At 47.4% G+C, this 20,635-nt stretch overlaps 1 protein-coding gene and 1 non-coding gene across 2 annotated transcripts in view; one reads left to right on the forward strand and one right to left on the reverse strand.

Moving 5' to 3' along the window:
- Positions 1–20,635, forward strand: part of LOC126268125 (semaphorin-5A) — a 614,642-nt gene that overhangs the window by 176,459 nt on the left and 417,548 nt on the right. The gene's annotated exons all lie outside the window — the stretch shown is intronic.
- Positions 14,916–14,999, reverse strand: Trnas-gga (transfer RNA serine (anticodon GGA)). Its single transcript is given in 2 exon segments — positions 14,916–14,950; positions 14,960–14,999. It is a non-coding gene; the product is annotated as a tRNA-Ser (tRNA).

Below are 20,635 nucleotides of genomic sequence, written 5' to 3' on the forward strand. Positions count from 1 at the left end.
ACACTACTGGCCATTAAAATTTCTACACCAAGAAGATGACGTGCTACAGACGCAAAATTTAACCTACAGGAAGAAGATGCTGTGATGTGCAAATGATTATCTTTTCAGAGTATTCACACTAGGTTGGCGCCGGTGGCAACACCTACAACGTGCTGACATGAGGAAAGTTTCCAACCGATTTCTCATACACAAACAACAGTTGACCGGCGTTGCCTGGTGAAACGTTGTTGTGATGCCTCGTGTAAGGAGGAGAAATGCTTACCGTCACGTTTCCGACTTTTATAAAGGTCGGATTGTGGCCTATCGCGATTGCGGTTTATCGTATCGCGACATTGCTGCTCGCCTTGGTCGAGATGCAATGACTGTGAGCAGAACATGGAACCGGTGGGTTCAGGAGGGTAATACAGAACTCCGTGCTGGATCCCAACGGCCTCGTATCACTAGCAGTCGAGATGACAGGCATCTTATCCGCACGGCTGTAACGGATTGTGCAGCTACGTTTCGATGCGTGAGTCAACAGATGGGAAAGTTTGCAAGACAACAATCATCTGCACGAACAGTTCGACGACGTTTGCAGCAGTATGTACTATCAGCTCGGAGTCCATGGCTGCGGTTACCCTTGACGCTGCATCACAGACAGGAGCGCCTGCGATGGTGTACTCAACGACGAAGCTAGGTGCACGAATGGCAAAACTTCATTTTTTCGGATGAATCCAAGTTCTGTGCACAGCATCACGATGGTCGCATCCGTGTTTGGCGACATCGCGGTGAACGCACATTGGAAGCGTGTATTCGTCATCGCCATACTGGCGTATCACTCGGCGTGAGAGTATGGGGTGCCATTGGTTACACGTCTCGGTCACCTCTTGTTCGCATTGACGGCGCTTTGAATAGTGGACGTTACATTTCAGATGTATTACGACCAGTGGCTGTACCGTTCATTCGATCCCTGCGAAACCCTACATTTCAGCAGGATAATGCACGACCGCATGTTGCAGGTCCTGTATGGGCCTTTCTGGATGCATAAAATGTTCGACTGATGCCCTGGCCAGCACATTCTCCAGATCTCTCACCAATTGAAAACGTCTAGTCAATGGTGGCCCAGCAACTGGCTCGTCACAATATGCCAGTCACTACTCCTGATGAACTGTGGTGTCGTGTTGAAGCTGCATGGGCAGCTGTACCTGTACACGCCATCCAAGCTCTGTTTGACTCAATGCCCAGGCGTATCAAGCCCGTTATTAAGGCCAGAGGTGGTGGTTCTGGGTACTGATTTATCAGGATCTATGCACCCAAATTGCGTGAAAATGTAATCATATTTCAGTTCTAGTATAGTATAATTGCCAATGAATACCAGTTTATCATTTGCATTTCTTCTTTGTGTAGCAATTTTTTTGGCCAGTAGTGTATAATGCGCAGACGGGGAAAGCAAAAGTAGATTTAATATCACGGCGATGTCGAGGTGTTTATGGTTGGCGCACTGTCCGATATAGATGTGCTTAGTGGACGGGAAAAATGTGTTTTAGGTGAACCATGAAGGAGGAATTTAATCTTGAATCCCGCAGAGTCTGCTATGAGTTATAGGAAGGAACGTCAACGTTTTTCAACATAATATCCGTCCACTGCGACGGTGGTGCCCCACTTTTCTAGGAGGCCCTGTGTGCCCGAATGGTACTGTCCTGCTGGTCGAAGTCTCGCTGCATCAACAACCAACCATCAGCCACGTACTGGTTACCGTGGAATCCATCCTTCATTGGGCCACACAGATGGAAGTTGGAAGGTGACAGTTCCAGGCTGCAGGGTGGATGGGAACGATTAGTCCTGTGAAGTTCAGTGAGCTCCTCTCTGGTGCTCAGATTTGCATGAGGCCTAGCCTTGTCACTGAAATGGAGAAATTCATTTGTATCTTTGTGTCGACGAATGAGAATGTCCGCACGTTCCAACACTGCAGAAATCACAGCTGTGTGAATCCGACCGGCAGGCGGGAGAGCGGACCATGTTGCAGATGCCTCGCCCAATGACTCGCCGTGCTTTTGTTCACTACCAGGTCTCCGTAGACATTCTGCATGCGCCTATAAATATCTGCGATGCTCTGGTTTCCGCCAAGAGAAACTCAATGACAGCTCTCTGTTTGTAAGTTACCTCCGATACAGACGCCATTTTGGAGACTATCGAAACGTCATGAAGCAACAGGGCCAAAGCAGTAATATTTATCGATGTTCCACAACAAACTGTGTATTCTGCCAGCCGAAATTGGCCGAGAAAAAACTGAATTGCATTACTTACAGTACGCCCCTCTTTTCTTAACACATTATGCGGACAGTAATTGTGCGACACACACTGCGGGAGGTATGAGGTTTTATACTTTGCAGGCGATTTGTTAAAGAGCCGGATATGAAGGTTTACAGGTCATTCCTCTCTCCGATGCCTACACCGATCAGTAATAAGCTGCGCGTTGTTAGCAAAGCTGCTTCACGAATGCCTCGCTTACACGAAAGCTACGCTTCGTTTCTATCGCTGCTCTCTTCGACACAATTATCGTTTGTCACAGTTCCAACACAAACGTACTCCAACGCGGCGTATACGGCATGAGAGATTCGCTATAGACGCTCGCAACGCCAACAGAACTTATTGTGGTTGAGAGTAGTTCTTTCGATCTCGTGCTTAACAAGAGAAGATCGCGGCGCGCTGCGGCTGTTTGCCCGAGCGGCGACGTAGGCGTGTACGAGCTGCCGACGGTAGTGGGTCCGTGGGCAGCCCCCTTGACCCGAGCCCACGCGCGCCTGATCTGACCCTCCCCCCCCTTCTCCCCCCCTCCCCCACGATAGCTCGCCTTTTACCTCTGCAGCACCTCACCTCCAGCTCGCGCGATCTGGCGTGAAGTAAGCGCCGAGCTGACACCAACACCGACCTGCGCCATTAAACTTCTACCGGGAAACTCTGTTGCGTAATACACACCTCGGGCGAGCGGTGAAAACACAGGCGGCCACGGCAGTTGGGGGCCTTGCAGGCAGGCGGCCGTAAGAAAGTCGTTGCAGCTGTCGATAGCGATGCAGTTCTTGCTACGACCGGTACGGTGACACTATGAATGCAAATTAGAGAATATGATGATTATTACATTGCTGCATATTATGACATAATTCAGGTTTCGAATATTTATGAACCAGGAAATCAGACGATGTGATTAACTGGAGCAAAAGTGTAATGATCGCACGGCTTTATTGTCGGGAGTCGGGAGACGCCGTCTGGGGCTGTTAGCCGTCGGGTGCAAAATTCTCTCTTAGACGCCTCTTCGGCGACTTATGCATCTGATGAAGACAAGACGAGTCATGAGGACAACACTTACATACACACACACACACACACACACACACACACACACACACACACACCTAGTCCAGAGGGAAGAGGAAGTCCTGGACTCGGCCGGGAATCGAACCTGGGGTCCTGCGATCTAGAAGTACCATCGGGAACCACTAGACCACTTTTATTGTTTATTTTTTCTTCTCTTCTTTGTCTATTTTTCATCTTACTGTTCAAAATGAAATTTCTCCATAATAAAAAGTCTATCTTCGAGATTATGATATGCTCTCAAATAGTTCAAATGGCTCTGAGCACTATCGGACTTAACATCTGACGTCATCAGTCCCCTAGAACTTAGAACTAATTAAATTTAACTAACCTAAGGACATTACACACATCCATTCCCGAGCCAGGATTCGAATCTGCGACCGGAGCAGTCGCGCGGTTCCGAACTGAAGCGCCTAGAACCGCTCGGCCACTAAGGCCGGCAAATCCAGCTCATATTCCTCGCTAATGCAAACCAAGAAAGATTATTAAAAACTTTTTGGCAAGACACAGAATACTCTAAGTGATCAAAAGTATCCGGACACCTGGCTGAAAATGACTTACAAGTCCGTGGCGCCCTCCAGCGGTAACACTTGAATTCAATATGGTGTTGGCACGGGCTTTGCTTTGATGATAGCTTACACTCTCTCAGGCATACGTTCAATCAGGTGCTCGAAGGTTTCTTATGTAGGTTTCAGGTCAGGACTATGTGCAGGCCAGTCCATTACAGGGACGTTACTGTCGTGTAACCAGTCCGCCACAGGCCGTGCATTATGAACAGGTGCTCGATCGTGTTGAAAGATGCATCGCCATCCCCGAATTGCTCTTCAATAGTGGGAAGCAAGAAGGTGCTTAAAACATCATTGTAGGCCTTTACTGTGATAGTGTCACGCAAAACAACAAGGAGTGCAAGCCCCCCTCCCCGAAGAAAAACACGACCACACCATAACACCAACGCCTCCGAATTTTACTCTTACCACTACACATGCTGGAAGATTACGTTCACCCGGCATTCACCATACCCACACCCTGCCACTGCATCGCCACATTGTGTACCACGACTCGTCACAGCACACAGCTTTTTCCACTGTTCAATTCTCCAATGTTTACGCTCCTTACGCCAAGCGAGGCGTCGTTAGGCATTTACTGGCGTGATGTGTGGCTTATGAGCAGCCGCTCGACCATGAAATCCAAGTTATTTCACCTCCCATCTAACTGTCTAACCTCCCACTTGCAGTGGATCCCGATGCCGTTTGGAATTCCTGTGTGATGGTCTGGATAGATGTCTGCCTATTACACATTGCGATCCTCTTCAACTGTCGGTGATCTCCGTCAGCCAAGAGACGGGATCGGCCTGTACGCTTTTGTGTTGTATTTGTCTTTCACGTTTCCACATCACTACCACATCGGAAACAGCGGACCTAGGGATGTTTAGAAGAGTGGAAATCTCGCGTAGAGACGTATGACACAAGTGACACCCAATCACCTGACCACGTTCGAAGTCCGTGAGTTCCGCGGAGTGCCCCATTCTGCTCTCTGACGATGCCTAACGACTACTGAGCTCGTTGATATGGAGTACCTAGCTGTAGATGGCAGCACAATGCACGTACTTTGAAAAACATGTGTGTTTGGGGGGTGTCCGGATACTTTTGATTACTCAGTGTATTTATTGTCGCGCTTTTGTCAGATGATTCAATGTTGCTGTTGCAGATAAGACTGGTAGTCTTATACGTCCAGAGTAGCTGTGGTTATTGAATGGTGAATGAAATTAATGACATACCAAGTATGCGGTTAGTATTGTGTTCCCGGAAACATACGTGAAGAAATGTCATGTGATGTCGCAAAGTGACCCTGTGGATCCAAATCTCAGAACATTAGTGATGAAAAGTTGGTCTCCAGCCGCGCATGGGCTGCTGTGTTTACGACTAACAGTTTTACTCTCCTGTATTTGTAAGCAACTATTATTCATTATTAATCTCGTATCAAATGTTTCTTGAAAGTTTATCTTTCTTTGCTCCCTTTTCCGAATGTTTTGAGGAAAAACAGTTGTGCAAGCTATAGACTCTCAAGTATTTTCATATACGCATTTACCTTAAGTGAAACATTAAAGAGGTTGCTCTCCATCCCGTGAAGAGTACATTGCAACATCTCGTTATCACTTAACATCTTTTGTAATCTTATCGCCGATGAAAAAAATGGCGGTAGTTATTCGTAGTCACGTATCAACTCTAGAGTTGTCTCGAATTTCATACTCTGCAACCAGGTAACCAAATGCACCGACAGTAGAAAAAAAAGTAAAGAAAAAGTCACTCATAAAACAATGGCGCATTGAGACAATTTCTGCCAGGACCACATTGCACTAGCAGATGTCAACATACTCTCAATGGAATGAATAGTATGTTACACCCCGTAAAGCACGACGGATTATGGTGGTAATACAAACGGGACGTGGTGATAACTTGCGTACCTACATACTCGCTTCGTAACTTCTGGAACAGGCACTCCATGTCCTCTCCGTTAGATGATGGTGGAAATTGCCTGTTCATCTGGTACGGAGCCTATCCTTCGGGAGGTACGTATGAAAACCTTGCAGGGCAAGGTCAAACCTCTGTAACTGGAAAGTACAGCAAACGTCCCGGCCACCTCCATTTTGTGCCCACGGGGTTAGCTTCGCTGTTAAAGAAGCAAGCTCGCTACTTCATGTATTGATAAGGAAGGGAACTGGCTTCAGACCGAACGCCATCAATCCTAAGGAAAAAAATGAGGAAAAATATATTTTGTGACAAGGATAAACCACAGCAGAAATCTAACTTCCTGCCTTCTGACGTCGGAACCGAGCGAAATGGCGCAGTGGTTAGCACACCGGACTCGCATTCGGGAGGACGACGATTCCAATCCGCGTCTGGCCTTGCAGATTTAGGCTTTTCGTGATTGCCCTAAATTACTGTAGGCAGATGCCGGGGTGGTTCCCGAGAAGGGACACGATCAGTTTCCTTCTCCGTCCTTGCAACATTCCGAGCGTGTGCTCCAATGACCTCAATGTCCAAGGATCCTTAATCTTCCTTCTTTATAGCAGCAAAAGTACAGCCGAAAGCTCGACTGTCTGGCATTATTTCAATTTAAACTTCCGAAAGTGTGTAACACACGAAACGGGGGGATCAAAAAATGGTTAAAATGGCTCTGAGCACTATGGGACTTAACTTCTGAGGTCATCAGTCCCCTAGAACTTAGAAATACTTAAACCTAACTAACCTAAGGACATCACACACATCCATGCCCGAGGCAGGATTCGAAACTGCGACCGTAGCGGTCACGGGGTTCCAGACTGAAGCGCCTAGAACCACACGGCCATACCGGCCGGCTTAAATTGGGGGGGGGGGGGGGGGGGGATCCAACGTGGCCGGAAAGCCATGTAACGAACTTCAGACAATCATGAACTACTGATGGCGAGATGAAGAGGGGACAAGGATGGTCATGTTTAACTACGCGCAGCTTTAGGACAGGGTAGCCTGTCAGCGCCAAACAGGTAGACCTGCGACTAAAAAAGAAGACAGCTGTTACTCTGTTGGAAAAAGGCGTTGCATCAGGTCTGTAAAAGAGTGAAGACACGTGATGGCAGTATTCCGTGAATTAAATGCTGCGCCGTTAACGTCTGTTGGATGTGTTGGAGCCGTGGAATGGAATATGATGTTGCCCACCGTCATTACATCGTACCACTTTGAAGCGTGGCTCTCACTAAACGAGTGAAGAAGTCTCGGTCGGCGTTGGCCTCCACCGACGTCGAGAAAAAGCACCAGCTTGTTGCTGAACACTACTAGAGACGACTCACCAGTCGCACACGAGATGTGTGTCTGCTGAGACGCCATATCATGTTCTGCAGCGCGACTTCGACTTCCTATCTGTGGGCGCGAAATTGAATTAGAATCAGGCAACATATCAGCAGATAAAAGGAGTCGTACGTGCAGCTCTTCTGTTCTGTGACCGAGGGAGCATCGGAGTTTGGTCCCTACAGCGTTAAGCCAGAAAAAGTTAGATAATTAGGTGCTGTGTGAAGGCCACAATGTCATAACAGGCAAATGGTAAATTAGTGAATATTAATACACCGAATTTTCAAAAACAAGCTTAAACGCGAAGCATCCGTTTACAGCATGGGAAGACAACAGTCTAAAATTCTGAATTACTTGTCGGCAGCCAGTCCTTTGTACGAAATGAAGGTAATATGAGAAAACAATGGAACAGAAATATAAATGTGTGCAGTCCCTAGACTGTTCTAACTAGTGAGACGTGACATACCATCATAAGAAACATATAGGAGAAGTTGTGACTACTGTGAGAGACGAACGATTCGGATACAAAGGGCGATAAGCTTGGCAAACAACTCTTATCTCACCAGCACCCGTGAGTGGTGTGCTGGCTGTCACACGGAAGCTGCGAGCGTATGTGATTTCAGCACTCAAGGACTGTTCGTGCATACATTTGGAGCAACAGAATCCTGTCAATCCTGTCAATGTGATCTTACCACCTGATTGATAATTAACTAAATATGGCGTGAGTGGTTGAGAGGTTCAGTTGCCTACCTTTCGCGCCCGCTGGCACTTTCTTGCGCGAAAAATGAGAGGTGTTTGTGCAACAGAACCTGTTAAGTGTAGATGACTAATGTGTACCTGCATTGTAGTGTCGTGTCTGAGATGATGAGAGAAGGGAGAGGGTGAAGGCCAGTGCCGGCTCATAACACCAAGAAGGGCCGCCGAACTTAAAATTCCCAACCGACGGATGGACCACCGTCAACAGAGTCAAATGCCTCAATTTATGAGACACTGCTGAGAGGTTTGGAATTTAACCTAGGACATTGGCGCGAAGACCGAAGAGCAGAAACTTTATGTCACGTCTCCTCCTCTTGTCGGCCAAATACTGGCAGCGAAAATATTGTCCCCAACTAGGATTCGAGCCGGCTTACTTCAAAGTCAAACGCCACGGCTGAGGGGTGCGTAAGCGACTTCGGCTACGGAAGCGCGGACGAACAACAAACCGGTGTCGAATCGGCTCTTTGCGTAGTCTGCGTGCGCTCGGAGAGCAGGTCTCCAGGATTTGTCCCGTAGGAAAGTTAGTAGAGAGCGTACACTACAAATACATGTCCGCCTTGGTAGCTGAGTGATAGCCAGCACGGTAGCTGAGCGTGCTCGGTCAGAGGGGTAGCTACCCTCTGTAATATAAAACTGAGTGAACGAATCAAGCCGGCCGGGATGGACGAGCGGTTCTAGGCACTACAGTCTGGAACCGCGAGACCGCTACGTTTGCAGGTTCGAATCCTGTCTCGAGCATGGATGTGTGTGGTGCCCTTAGGTTAGTTAGGTTTAAGTAGTTCTAAGTTCTAGGGGACTGACGACCTCAGACGTTAAGTCCCATAGTGCTCAGAGCCATTTGAACGGATCAACGAAGAACTTGAACGGGTGTCATCGGACGTCCGCCCCGAACAAATTCAACGAACAATATAGAACAAACTGAGATAAAAAAAATTAAAAAAAGTGGTCAGCGTGACGGATTGCCGTCCTACGGACCCGGGTTCGATTTCCGCCTGAGTCGGGGATTTTCTCAGTGCATGGACTGGGTGTTGTCCTGTCTTCATGCTCATTTATCCCCATCCGGCGCGCAGGTCGCCCAATGTTCCGTCGAATGTAAGAAGACCTGCACCAAGGCGGCCTCAAGTGGCCTCCCGGTCAACGACGCCAAACGCTCATTTCCATTTTACCACAAAGACAGTGCTGTATGCAATTTTGTCATATGATAACATGATGGAGACCGTGGCTGTTGTTTGAAGACAAATGGCTCTGAGCACTATGGGACTTAACATCTGAGGTCATCAGTCCCCTAGAACTTAGAACTACTTAAACCTAACTAACCTAAGGACATGATACACATCCATGCCCGGGGCACTATTAGAAACAGCGAGCGTAGCAGTCGCGTGGTTCCGGACTGAAGCGCGTAGAACCGCTCGGCCATTACGGCCGGCCTGTGGGTCCAGAAGGTCGAAGAAAACTGATGTTATTACTGATATTTGCCTGTTAAGTTCTCTGACTTGTTCAATATTTACTTAATCGGTCCGTCACTGGATTCGTAATTTTGCCTCCTGTACAGAATTTGTAATTGCAAATACACTCCTGGAAACGGAAAAAAGAACACATTGACACCGGTGTGTCAGACCCACCATACTTGCTCCGGACACTGCGAGAGGGCTGTACAAGCAATGATCACACGCACGGCACAGCGGAGACACCAGGAACCGCGGTGTTGGCCGTCGAATGGCGCTAGCTGCGCAGCATTTGTGCACCACCGCCGTCAGTGCCAGCCAGTTTGCCGTGGCATACGGAGCTCCATCGCAGTCTTTAACACTGGTAGCATGCCGCGACAGCGTGGACGTGAACCGTATGTGCAGTTGACGGACTTTGAGCGAGGGCGTATAGTGGGCATGCGGGAGGCCGGGTGGACGTACCGCCGAATTGCTCAACACGTGGGGCGTGAGGTCTCCACAGTACATCGATGTTGTCGTCAGTGGTCGGCGGAAGGTGCACGTGCCCGTCGACCTGGGACCGGACCGCAGCGACGCACGGATGCACGCCAAGACCGTAGGATCCTACGCATTGCCATAGGGGACCGCACCGCCACTTCCCAGCAAATTAGGGACACTGTTGCTCCTTGGGTATCGGCGAGGACCATTCGCAACCGTCTCCATGAAGCTGGGCTACGGTCCCGCACACCGTTAGGCCGTCTTCCGCTCCCGCCCCAACATCGTGCAGCCCGCCTCCAGTGGTGTCGCGACAGGTGTGAATGGAGGGACGAATTGAGAAGTGTCGTCTTCAGCGATGAGAGTCGCTTCTGCCTTGGTGCCAATGTTGGTCATATGCGTGTTTGGCGCCGTGCAGGTGAGCGCCACAATCAGGACTGCATACGACCGAGGCACACAGGGCCAACACCTGGCATCATGGTGTGGGAAGCGATCTCCTACACTGGCCGTACACCTCTGGTGATCGTCGAGGGGACACTGAATAGTGCACGGTACATCCAAACCGTCATCGAACCCATCGTTCTACCATTCCTAGACCGGCAAGGAACTTGCTGTTCCAACAGGACAATGCACGTCCGCATGTATCCCGTGCCACCCAACGTGCTCTAGAAGGTGTAAGTCAACTACCCTGGCCAGCAAGATCTCCGGATCTGTCCCCCATTGAGCATGTTTGGGACTGGATGAAGCGTCGTCTTACGCGGTCTGCACGTCCAGCACGAACGCTGGTCCAGCTGAGGCGCCAGGTGGAAATGGCATGGCAAGCCGTTCCACAGGACTACATCCAGCATCTCTACGATCGTCTCCATGGGAGAATAGCAGCCTGCATTGCTGCGAAAGGTGGATATACACTGTACTAGTGCCGACATTGTGCATGCTCTGTTGCCTGTGTCTATGTGCCTGTGGTTCTGTCAGTGTGATCATGTGATGTATCTGACCCCAGGAATGTGCCAATAAAGTTTCCCCTTTCTGGGACAATGAAATCACGGTGTTCTTATTTCAATTTCCAGGAGTATATTATTAATCTGTTAATTGTATACTGAAAGTGAAATCGTCTAGGTTATTAGATCGACTCATGTTCAGTTTTTTCTACACGATCGTCATTTCGACCACTCTACTGCGATCTTTTTCAGAATCTTGTGGTACTTTACTTTTACTTTTTCGTGTCCGGAAACTACAATTTGTTTATGTCCAATGCTTCTTCTTTAGCCAGCCATAGATCGTCTGTGTGGGGCAGGCAGGGCATTGTAGGAGATGTGCCATGTCCTGTCGAGTGCCGCAGTCGCATTTGCCGTCACTTTCGTCCTCAAACCCCATTTGATCAGATTAGATTTCACAGTTATAATGCGGTTAAGCGTTCTCCAGGTTTTCCAATCACCAGAAACGCCGTTTGGTGGATCCTCTCTTAGTAGATAGTAGATGTGGGGCTCATCTAAGGCGCAGCTTAGGAAACGGCGTCTGGATCTGAGTCTGCTGGGGCCACACTCTAGGCCAAATATTAAGTGACGGGCATCAAAGGTTTGTTTTAGCTTCTCGGTATGTTCATGGGCTTTCCTACGTGAGTCAGGGTTTGTGAAACCTGAGGCCCTGTGAAGATTTTCTATGGGGGTAGGTTTCATGCAGCCTGTCACTATGCTGCATGTTTCATTCAGACTAATATCAACCTTTTTTGCGTGGGCGGATCTGCGCCATACCGGGCAGGCATATTCCGCAGTTGAGAGGCACAAAGCTTGGGCTGAAGTTCTGACCACGGTAGGTGTGGCACCCCATTTGCTATTGGACAGCTTTCTTATTAGGGAATTTCGTGCTTCTACTTTTTTGAGTGTTTTTTCGCAATGATATTTGTACGTCAATGTTCTGTCCAGCACGACGCCAAGGTAGGTGGGAGTATCTGTGTGTTCTAGTAATGTCCCATCCCAGGTAACATTGAGCCTGTACTTTGCCTGCCTCGAGTTCAGATGGAATGCACTCGCTTGAGTTTTGGAGGGATTGAATTTTAGATCTTGTGGTGTTCGCGGTTAGCTTACCGACAGCATCACACAGCCCCAGCAGAGGAATCGGAATCTCGGTCGTGTACAAGAAACTGAGGCGTCTACGAAAGTCAGCATTACGTAACTGACTACTCTTCATTTGCAAGGGAGTGGACCGTACAGTCGCTGAGGCGTCTCCGAGTGTAAGTGCTACATCGCGGAAAAGTCTGAGGTTTGCAACACCTCCGATAGACGTACGACTCGGAACGGCACGAGGACCCAGTGATAACGGAAAGGCCCGCAGAAGTTGCGCGAGGCGCGCGCCTCGGAGGCTGCAGCCGCAGCTGTAGGCGCGCGGCCTTCGGCGGCAAGTGAAACAAAAAGCCGGCTTTTATGCGGCCGTCACGCGCGCCCGTCCATCCGTGTCCCATTTGCCGGAAAGCGGCTAACTAGTTCGAACCTCGGCGCGCCCTGCCGTGTCGCGGCTGCCTTCTTCTGCACGCCCCCTGTCTCAGCACGTAGGCACTCGCACCTCCGCGCTCTGCACAACGTTCCACAAGTAGGTGACTAGATGTGGCTAGGCGCGGTTAGTTTTTAGCGCCGCGTACCTCAGTCGGTAAAAACTAAACCATTATAGGACAACTTCGTTGTCCGTCTCTCTATCCGCCTGCAGCGCGGGGTAGCCTTGCCACGGTCCGCGCGTCTCTCCCCCCTCCCTCCCCCCCCCCCCTCCCGACGGAGGTTCGAGTCCTCCCTTGGGTATGGGTGTGTGTGTTGCCCTTAGCGTCAGTTAGTTTAAGTTAGATTAAGTAGTGTGTAAGTCTAGAGACAGATGACCTCAGCAGTTTGGTCCCATAGAACTTACCACAAATTTTCTATCCGTCTGTTGTGATCCCTTTGTCTCAGTAAGGGGTAGAGATATCAAGTTGGAATTTATATCAGGTAGTAAGATCTGCGATCCGTTACCGGTTAAAAAAAATTAAGCTTTTAAGTCAAAGTAATCAGAAGGTACGGCGATTTATGTCACACATTTTCATACTCGCAAACTCGTTCATCAAAATCTGTAGGTCAATTATCTATACGCAGGGTACTTCGCAATTTATGTTACACACTTATAGATATTGTAGACAGGACTTAGCAGATCAAGTTTTACATCGGAACTAACCGGCCGGAGTGGCCGAGCGGTTCTAGGTGCTACAGTGTGGAACCGCGTGATCGCTACAGTCGCAGGTTAGAATCCTGCATCGGGCATGGATGTGTGTGATGTCCTTAGGTTAGTTACGTTTAAGTAGTTCTAAGTTCTAGCGGACTGATGACCCCAGAAGTTAAGTCCCATAGTGCTCAGAGCCATTTGAACCATTTGATCCTATGGGACTTAACTGCTAAGGTCATCAGTCCCTAAGCTTACACACTAGTTAACCTAAATTATCCTAAGGACAAACACACACCCATGCCCGAGGGAGGACTCGAACATCCGCCGGGACCAGCCACAGAGTCCTTGAGAAAAGGATAAATGATTCAACTTGAGGTAAGAGTCTGGGAATCGAACGGGTTGAAAATTGTAAGTAGGCAATATTCAGAGGTGGTAGTATGGACCAAAACAAGGAAAAAATGTTAAGTAACCGTGGGATCTAAATGCATACCTTAAGAGCTATGAGCACTTCTTAAACAGAGGACGTGTTTCACTGTAGCGAAGATGAACAGATGCTCATAGCTCATAGCTCCTCAGGTAATGCATTTTACAGCCCATGTTTACTGGACATTTTTTCCGTGTTTTGGTCCATACTACCACCTCTGAAAGTTGTCTACCCTACAATCTTAGTGACAACTGTAGTAGTATGTGTATTCCAGTGTCAGAGGTATCGGAAAGTTTTCCAGTACGAGGACCTTCACCTCAAATTGATACGTTTCTCCTTGTCCACCATCCTAGGAATTTTGTTACATTATCACAGAATCGCCCGCCCTGCTAGCCACGCGGTCTAACGCGCTGCTTCCCGAGTGGGGAGGCGTGCTGGTCCCCTGGACGAATCTGCCAGGCAGATTAGTATCGAGGTCCGGTGTGTCGGTCAACCTGTGGATGGTTTTAAAGGCGATTTTCCACCTGCCTCGACGAATACGGGCTGGTTCCCCTTTTCCGCCTCAGTTACATTACGAAATTAGAATTATACATTAATACCTTCAGCTGCTGACGGGCGTTGATATATATCAACGGGGACAGGTGAAAATGTGTGCCCCAACCGGGACCCGAACCCGGGATCTCCTGCTTACATGGCAGACGCTTTATCCATCTGAGCCACAGACGGCACAGAGGATAGTGCGACTGCAGGGACTATCTCGCGCACGCCTCCCGAAAGACCCATATTCTCGCCTTACACGTCCACACAGTACATCCGTAGTGTCCCTAACCAACACACTCATTACTCGTGGAAGACATTCTTACCAAGTGGAGGCGTGCAGTCGCACTATCCTCTGTGCCCTGGCTGGCTCAGATGGATAGAGCGTCTGCCATGTAAGCAGGAGATCCCGGGTTCGGGTCCCGGTCGGGGCACACATTTCCACCTGTTCCCGTTGATATATATCAACTCCCGTCATCAGCTGAAGGTATTAATATAAAATTGTCCGAAAGCACAGACACCATATCCGTAAAAGTGTATATCAGTTACATTATTTCGGCGATTGCTGCGCAAACAATGTTTCCACATACGGGTACACCATAATTACTCTACCACGCAAACATTTGGGGTTACACTCGCTGGTGTGAGACGTTCCCGGGGTCGTGCATTGGGGGCCGAACCGCTCAATAACCCTGTGTTCGGTGTGGGGCGGCGGTGAGGTGGGTGGACTGCTGTGGCCTGTTGTGAGGTTGTGAACCACTGAGGGCTACGGTGGGAACGAAGCTTCTCCGTCGTTTCTAAGTCCCCGGTTTAAAATGGTTCAAATGGCTCTGAGCACTATGGGACTTAACATCTGAGGTCATCAGTCCCCTAGAACTTAGAACTACTTAAACCTAACTAACCTAAGGACATCACACACATCCATGCCCGAGGCAGGATTCGAACCTGCGACCACAGCGGCCGCGCGGTTCCAGACTGAAGCGCCTAGAACCGCTCGGCCACACAGGCCGGCTCCCCGGTATAATACACACACCCTGTATACGCACACATTCACAGGCGCGGGCGCCTGTTAACTTAGACGCTCTGTAGCGTCGTTAGATGACGTTTCTAGACCCGGGATCCTATGTAATACTTAATCTACTAGGTCCCCTCTGCAACCCCTAGAAGCGTGTAACGTGACTTGTGAAGCATACTGTATATGACATAATTGAGTTTATAGGGAACCCTCAGAGCGCGCGATCTACTCGCACTTTTCCCCCTTTTTGTGTAAAAAGTTTGATCTCGTTATTAAAAGGCGCTCCAGCCAATCAGTCGCATGTACTGACGAATGAGTGTGTCATCATTGCACCTTCCAGCGAACTGCAAACATTATCCTTCGTCTGGAAGAATTGCGATCCATTTCCAACTACATGTTGTCAGAACACTCGCCAAGAATCTTGTTAGTCGAGATACGGGTTTTGCCCTCAAGGCAAGTTGGCGAGCAGCACAGGCGGGGAAACTCGTAAACAATCGGCCAGATCGCCGTTAAGGCCAGGTTCTCATTCAAAATGGTCGAAAATTCGATTTTTTAAATTGCATTTTTTGAGAGCATATGTGTCTAGAATGCTGGGACAAAAAGGTTTTTACAATGTGTGCGTTACAGAAGTTTCTACTGCCCATTACTCGTAGCAGTGTCACGGTCGCTATGGGACTCTCTCAGGAATGATTATACTGCAGTACGCATGCCGACATATTCGCCGAAAAAGCTGACGAACGACGTGTACAGGCTGCCGAATGCAACATATTCGTCTCAGCCACATCGCCTTTTCTCGCCAGGGAGAACGAGGGAATTGCTTTCCAGAAACAATTCGAGTTAGAGGTAGGGTTAATATAAGGTTCTGAAATTGCAGATTAGTCGTAACGAAAACTTTTTTTGTCTAATTTGGTCAAAGGTGATCAAAACATAATTTTTGGTCCGCCATATTGGAATAGCACTTTTGATCTTTGAAAATCTGACTTCAGATTTGTGTTCAGTGACATCAAAAATATATAACACGTAGTTTTTATGCGAACTTAACTCATAATATATATGAAAGTTTTCCCTAAACTTCAAACAGGTTTTCTCGAGAAACGATTTTTCAAAACTGCGTGCAGCATAAAATAAAAACTGTTCCACACATTGCCTTCTCGCCTTTGACAACCGAAAAGTAACCACTTTTCGTGGGAGCTTATACCTATAATACATGTAATTTGTCTATTAACTACTTTTTAAAAGCCATAAAGAGTGAAACAACCCTCCAAAAATCGAACGGAAAGTTCGAGTAAGCACAATATCGTTAAATTTAAGGTTATTTCATTGTGGTTAGGTATAAACTCCCATAAATTTAATGTAGTATCGACTGATGTTATCCATTTTTGGTTCCAGACAACTCTTGAGGGGCTACACCTCATGCAGTCTGCGTACCTCAGACTCGCACACCTTTGATCAAACCATAATTACGATCGCTATTTTTTGTGCTGAAAATCTAAAATAAAGTTTAAAGTATGATCAGTCATAATCCCCAAACAGTTCCTTTGCATGTCATTTCGTTGTTTCAAAATAAAATTCCAAACTTTGCTTGTCTTTTGATCATTTCAATGAGAACCTGACCTTAAACTGTTGTGGAGCGGCCGCTTCGATATTTAAATGCCCGCCGCCGTTAACTGTATGTGGAGACGGACTATGATACACTGGCGGTTCGCCAGAAAATGAAAGCGTAGCCTTTCCGAAACGCCGCGTTCACAATGCGATCTTATTTATACCTATATTTAAGACAGGCTCTAAGCAGTATGGGACTTAACATGTGAGGTCAACAGTCCCATAGACTTAGAACTAGTTAAACCTAACTAACCTATGGACACATACATCCATGCCCAAGGCAGGATTCGAACCTGCGACCGTAGCAGCACCGCGGTTCCGGACTGAAGCGTCTAGAACCGCTCCGTCCCAGCAGCCGGCCTCTATTTATCAGATGAAGAAAATAAGTCTGCTTAATTCAGAGTTACGCAGACTAAGGGTAAGAAATAGTTGGCTTAATATAATAACTGATGTAATATTAAAGGAAGTATGAGAGAGTCTTAATAGGTCGCACATACAACGATAACATCTTCACTGTAAATTAAATAACGGAAAAAAGCACCGATATTCCAATTGGGGACCCCATATTGTATTTATCGACTTAAAAAAAAGGCCTTTGATGAAGTAAACAGATTTAGAATAATGGAAATTATTAGCCCACGGAACGCCCCTGCCATTCAATTGAAATACTGAAACGAATATGCCAAACAGCTGATATTTTAATCAATACCGAAGGACTAAGATTTTCAAATTAACTCCCCAAGGACAAGCCTATAGCAACAGAAGAAAAATATTGTATCGTATTGTAGAGATTTTAGAGACGATCTCTTAAACAGAAAAGAGCTTTGCACGTATCCATTGCAGACTGAGGCGTGGAGGATACATACTGGTTCATTCTAGCGTCTTAGCAGAACATTTATTCTAGACGTATGCAGCTGGGTGCGTTTCACGACCAGTTAATTGAATGTACTGACATACAGTGGACGTTATAATGTAACAGAGTGCAGGTCAGCACCTAACTGGCTTGATGCACCGGTACTCGGTCTGTAAGAAAACACAGCCTTCCCACCTTCAGACGAACCGTGCCTGGCATAACACGGCGGTGTCTGTAACCAAGCTTCGGATTCGTATACCGTTACGAAATTTCAGTCCACCCACCTCCTGGAGAAAGGGAACCTTTTAATTTTAACAACTATAGGATTATTCATAATAATACACCTCAACTTGCTTTTATTCCGTTCATACGATTTGCCTGTCTCCTGTTAGAACCGGCCAGACTAAATTCCTCTAGTGAGCAAACGTGATGCTGTGTTTGTAGCCTTCCCGCAAAAAGAGAGCGTTATATTACACTTGCGCACTGTGTCTTTTGTAATCGAGGCGAATATATTGCGAGCTAAATACCTCTTTTCTAAAAGCGATAAATATAAATTATTTCTTCGTACTCCTGTAGCAGATAATTATGTTGAAAACTTTCCTAGATATGTTTAAGGTCATATCAGCATTTGAGTAATCACGAATGTGACGAACATAAAGCTATCAAAGTGGTCGCAAACCAAGATACAGGGGTGGGCAAAATACGTCAAAGTGCCAAAGAAACTGGTGTAGGTATGCGTATTCAAATGCAGAGATATAAAAACAGGCAGAATACGGCGTTGCGGTCGGCAACGCCTATATAAAAAAAGTGTCTGGCGCAGTTGATAGATCGGTTACTGCTGTTACAATGACAGTTTATCAAGATTTAAGTGTGTCTGAATGTAGTCAGCGCACAAACGGTGGGACACAACATCTCCGAGGTGAATATCAGGGATCCGGTAAAACATCAAATCACGGACATCCTTCAAGAACGGTACCAACGACGATTGAAGACAATCGTTCAACGTGACAGAAGTGCAACCCTTCCGGAAATTGTTGCAGAGTGCAATGCTGGGTCATCAGCGTGCGAACCTGTAAGTAGACTGTTGAAATTTTTATGTTGGTAACGCCACATAGCGCTCTGTATGAAAATATCACTGGCTGTGCTGAGTGCAGTCTGTTGCCAGTTGGACTCATTGCTGGAATATTCCCTTGTGTAGTGTTGGGTAGTTGGAAGCGAACAGCGCGTAGCGTTGTGCAGTTGGAGGTGAGCCGCCAGCAGTGGTGGATGTGGGGAGAGAGATGGCAGAATTTTGAGAGCAGATGATCTGGACGTGTCCACAAGAGACAGTAAATTCGTAGTACTGGATGTCATGAACTGGTGTATATATTATGACTTTTGAACACTATTAAGGTAAATACATTGTTTGTTCTCTATCAAAATCTTTCATTTGCTAACTGTGCCTATCAGCAGTTAGTGACTTCAGTAGTTAGAACCTTTTATTTAGCTGGCAGTATTGGCGCTCGCTGTATTGCAGTAGTTCGAGTAACGAAGATGTTTGTGAGGTAAGTGATTCATGAAAGGTATAGGTTATTGTTAGTCAGAGCCATTCTTTTGTAGGGATTATTGAAAGTCAGATTCCGTTCTGCTAAAAACATTGTGTGTCAGTTTAGTGTTGATCAGAATTAGTAAAGAGAGAAATGTCTGAGTACGTTCAGTTCTGCTCAGCTGTTAGAAAATCAAATAACGTAAGAGGTTTATCAGCACAGTAATTCATTAATTTTTTTCTAAGGGGTCGTTTCATAAACCATTCAACGAAACATCATCGATATGGGCTTTCAGAGCCGAAGGCCCACTCGCGTACCATTGATGACTACACGACGCAAAGCCTGACGCCTCGCCTGGGTCCGTCAACATCGACATTGGACGTTGATGACTGGAAACATGTTGCCTGGTCGGACGAGTCTCGTTTCAAATTGTATCGAGCGGATAGACGTTTACGGGTATGGAGACAACCTCATGAATCCATGGACCCCGCATCTCAGGAGAGGACTGTTGAAGCTGGTGGAGGTTCTGTAATGGTGTGGGGCGTGTGCTGTTGTAGCGATATGGGACTCCTGATACGTCTAGACACGACTCTGATAGGTGACACAAACTTAAGCATCCTCTTTGATCACCTGCATTCATTAAGGTGAATTGCGCATTCCGATGGACTTGGCCAATTCCAGCATGACAATGCGACACCCCTAACTCCTAACGCCCCCGTCGCACTCTTACGGATGTATGGACAGCGCTGCAGCACTACTTCAGACGTTGGTCGAGTCCATGCCTCGTCGTGTTCGGCACTTGTGCGAGTTCGCGGGGTCCCTGCACGGTAGCAGGCAAGTGTACCAGTGTCTTTAGCTCTTCAGTGTGTAACAAGCAACTCCAATTACATCGGCTGTCTTGGGTGTGCATAACGTAAGTTGGGCTGCCTATATTAAAGTGCGTGAAATACCTTACGGAACTGTTATATTTTGCCCACCTTGTATAATTCTCTTTTAATTTTTTTTTCAGAACCACTTTAAATGTCTTATCTTGAATTTTAGTTCACAACGAATCGATTACAAAAATGTGCTCTGTCTGTAAATACCGAAGTACATTTTTAGAAATGACAGCGGTGTGGCGCTCGCACCTCTGAATCACAGACAGCAGCAGCCAACAGCAAAATAACAAAAAAAAAATCATTCCAAAAAATGTTACCGGTTGCGGCCGTATACTGTGCGACACACGTAACTTACTCATTCAATATAACATCACATTCGTTAAAGATATTTGTAATCGCTTTTCAGCTTGACGATTAGTGGCCATGGTCTGAAGGAAAAAAAAATAATTAAAAAGCCATACATTTAATTGTCAGCGGCCTTGTCGCAGTGATAACGCAGATTCCCGTCAGATCACCGAAGTTAAGCGATGTCGGGCTGGGCTAGCACTTGAATGCGTGACCATCCGGTCTGCCGAGTGCTGCTGGGAGTCGGGGTGCACTCATGCCTTGTGAGGCAAACTAAGGAGCTACTTGATTGAGAAGTAGCGGCTCCGGTCTCGGAAACTGACACACGGCCAGGAGAGCGGTGTGCTGACCACATCCGCATCCAGTGTCGCCTATGGGCTGAGGATGAAACGGCGGCCGGTCGGTACCGTTGGGCCTTCATTGCC

The sequence above is a fragment of the Schistocerca gregaria genome, chromosome 4, assembly GCF_023897955.1.
Source record: "Schistocerca gregaria isolate iqSchGreg1 chromosome 4, iqSchGreg1.2, whole genome shotgun sequence".
In the NCBI taxonomy this organism is placed as follows: domain Eukaryota; kingdom Metazoa; phylum Arthropoda; class Insecta; order Orthoptera; family Acrididae; genus Schistocerca; species Schistocerca gregaria.